This window comes from Falco peregrinus, chromosome 10, assembly GCF_023634155.1.
Source record: "Falco peregrinus isolate bFalPer1 chromosome 10, bFalPer1.pri, whole genome shotgun sequence".
Taxonomy (NCBI): domain Eukaryota; kingdom Metazoa; phylum Chordata; class Aves; order Falconiformes; family Falconidae; genus Falco; species Falco peregrinus.
Window position 1 is genome coordinate 17,834,732 of NC_073730.1, and position 3,707 is coordinate 17,838,438.

Genomic DNA, 3,707 nt, shown 5'->3' on the forward strand with positions numbered 1-3,707 from the left:
CATTGTTAACTGCTGTTAGTTACCGCTGAGCCATGCTTACACAGTGTCAAGGCCTTTTCTGTCCCTCAGATGGCCCTGCCAGTGAGTAGGTTGGGGGTGCACATAAAGCTGGGAGGGACACAGTTCACAGTTGGGACAACTGACCCCAGCTGACCAAAGGGATATTCCATACCATAAAATGTCATGCTTAGGAATAAAACTGGGTGGTGGTGAAGGTTGAAGGGGGGCAACTGCTTGGGGACTGGCTGGCCATTGGTTTGTTGGTGGTGAGCAATTGTTCTGTTTTCATTTCCATCACTTGTCTGTCTTGGGTTTTATTTTCCTCTCTCTTGGATATTTTTGTTCTCTTTTAAGTTTAAAAAAATATTTATTTTTAATTATTAAACTGCTTTTATCTCAACACACGACTGAGTTTCTCACTTTTACCCTTCCAGTTCTCCCCCCAGTGAGTGGCTATGTGGTGCTTAGTTGCCGGCTGGGGTTAAACCACAACCCTCATGTTATACAACCCATTGTATTAGACTTGAGTAGTTTAAATTTCTTTTTTCCTATTTTGTTCAGGTGCTGTAATGTGTTAATCTTTCTGTTTAGTGAAATGTCTGAACACATAAGATGCAGCACAGAGATGAATTAACATACCAAGCATAATTCAGTTGCCCTGGCTATTTATTGTTTCCTTCATTTGCTCCTTTGAGGCATTTGACTGGCATCTGCTATTTTAACAAAAACCCGTTGGCTAAATCAACAAACCATTACAAAGGACCTTTAGACGTACAAGTAAGAATTGGTGACTTGTTTTCATTAAATGTACTGTTCATTGTGTTTGCAAAGGCATCTGAATATCCCATTGCGTTATTGTTGAAATGATGCTGGTAACATTAGCAATGTAAGAATTGCAATTTAATTACATATTTTAATTACTGACGTTAGCTAGCATGAAATACTTTGGGTGAAATTCGAAGAAACTCCAGAATGACCAATTAAGTAAGTTTTAAAATAGGATTATGGTTGTAGCTAGTGATGTGGGAGAACATACAGCGGGGGACAGCAAGGTGAACTTTCCATAAGTTATTAAAATGATCTGTTGTTGACAGAGACTGTTAATAGTGGTATCCCCATCTGCTGCATCAACTGCTTTTTTCCCCTCCTGCTTGTAGACAAAGTGGTTGAAAAATTATTGGGGATAGGGAATAAAGAAATGCTGAGATAAGATCTATCGTATTTTTTGCAACATTTCTGAAAATTATTGTCTTTCTGTGGTGGAAATTAAACTCTTTCAATTCTAGTTAATGAGAACAGGGTCAGGAGGGACCTGTTGTTGACAGTGATTGCCAGCAGATCTTCATAGAATGGATTATGAGTGAAGCCAAAAATTGCCTGGTAGCAAGAACTACTCACAGGCTCACATCTCTGAGCAGCAGGTATTTGTTTATTCAGTGCTGGGAGTGAGGGGGATCACTCCACCCTTCTCACTCACTCTTATTTTTGCAAAGCAAAGATATTTATACATTTAGCAATAGCATACATTACATTTGGGCAGTCTGCCGGCAGTCTTTAATGCCCTCATCATTTTACATTACATCGTTAGGTAAGTCCTCTATCTGGTGCATGTGTAGTTTTCTACTGTGGTGGTTGTTAATCTCCTGGTGGTCGTTTTGGATGAAGGCCGCAGGTCTTCCTCAGGTTTGAACTTTTTACCTTTGGTCCTGACACATGCTCTAAATGCTTGTTTCTTCAGAGCCGGACTACTGAACTGGTGTAAGCCAGTGTTAACCTCTGCTTTCTATAGTTCTGCTCCATTCTAATTGACTGCCTGTTATCTCTGTACATTCTTTTGCCTGTTATCTCTGTACATTCTTTTGCAAACACTTAACGCCGTGTTTGTTCATCTTGTGCAGCTTAAGCAACTTAACATCTATACAAGCTAAGCTTTATTGCTACAAAGTTTTATTTTATAAAATTCCTTGCATCATGAGAAGCCAGGACAAACCTGGAAAGCTTGATGGGACTGACAGTGCTGATGAGGCACATCTGTTGTAGACACTGCTACATACACATTTCAGAGGTTATGGGGAAACTTGATATTGCATGCTGTATTCGCATTGCCAGTTACAGTGATATTTTTTTTATTAGTATTTCGTCTTTTGGGTTTATTATCTTCCTTTGTAAAAAAGATCATTGCAAATGGCAAGAGAGAAGCTTTACATTTGTATCTTAGCATCTGTATCTTCTAATAGTTCAGCTTTTATTCCAAATGTTATATATTTTTTATAAGCTAAGTAATGTGTTGGCAAATTTAAACTAGCTCATTTTCAACCAGCACACAGCATTTCAGTCAGCAGAAAAACGTTTATGTGTTAATGTTGTAATGTGTCAAAGTTGTGTGTTAATGAATTTGACTCAATATTGGCAAGTATTAAGAGAAGTCTTCAACCTTGCTGGATTTCCTCCTTTGAGCTAGCAAACTGAAACATACTCTTGCTGTATAGTGGAGATGCAGTCTTAAGTGATGTGAACAGTCCTTTGTATCTGATTAATAGATAGGCAATTTACAACTGTTCAGAGACTTCAATATTGAGCACTTCAAAGCACTGAAGTAATGGCACTTTCCAAAATCTGTAGACCTTCCTGTCCTATTTATCCCTCTCTCTGTCAGTGAGGAGAGGCTTATTCCAAAGGAATAGGGTTTTTTCCACTGTTTTACAGCTTGGGTTTGAAAACCTGTTGTTACTGCTTAATATACAGACTAATTTTGCATATGGATAATCTCTTGGGGTATCAGTTTGGACTGAAATCCAGTGCTGGAGGCCTTTGGTTTTGCAGCAGTTCCTGTGGGTTTCTCCTTGGCCTGACGTTTGCTGCCAGGGTGGGTGTGAGGGAGAGAGACAGAAAGAACTGATCACCTCACGCAGGAATCTGCGGGGGAACATGAGAAACGCACAGTCCAGCAGGTGTGTGTCTGTCTGCTTGTGTGGGGCTGGGGCCTGCATGGCCCGATTGCCAGGGGCTTCCACGAGTCACAGCTGGGCTGCCCAGGTCCTGCAGCAGGGCCAGGTTTTCCTCCTGGTTGAATAACCAAGTAGCAAATCAGACCAGCTGAGCAGGCGATGCCAGCAAGGGGGAACTAAACTTTGTCTTTTCTTACCCTTTCTGGGAACCGGTCTCTGACTGGTCTCAGTTCCAGAGCCAAGATCATATTGTGCCCCAGACATTTCTGTGCAAACCCCACCAGTTTTAGCTTAAACTCCTTTTCTGCGGTATTTCACCGAGCTGATGGAGTCTGCACAGAAAAAGCTGAGCCGGAGGCACGTCCCAGGGGCCGGGGCAGTGGCAGCAGGGGGGCAGCGGGCCGCCAGCAGGCAGGGGCCGGCGGGCCGCGGCTGGGCGAAGGGGAAGGCTCCAGCTCAGCCTCCCGCAGCGCAGGCGTGTGACAGCGGCTTCCCGCGCCCACCGCCCCTAGCACCCCGCACCGTTTCGTGCATCATAACAAGACTTTGGTCCCTAAGCTGCCTTCGACGCCAGGGGCCCCGGGCTGGCTCCCTGCTCGCACCTGCCATTGCCTTTGGCGGCCGAGCCCTGCCCCTAGGCAGCCCGCCCCGCTCCGCCAGTCGCCCCCGGCCGGGCCGTGCCCAACCCGCAGCCCCGCCCCCGCGTAGGCCGTGCGGGAAGGGCGGTGCCGGCCGCTTCGCGTCCCTTTGCCCCTTCGC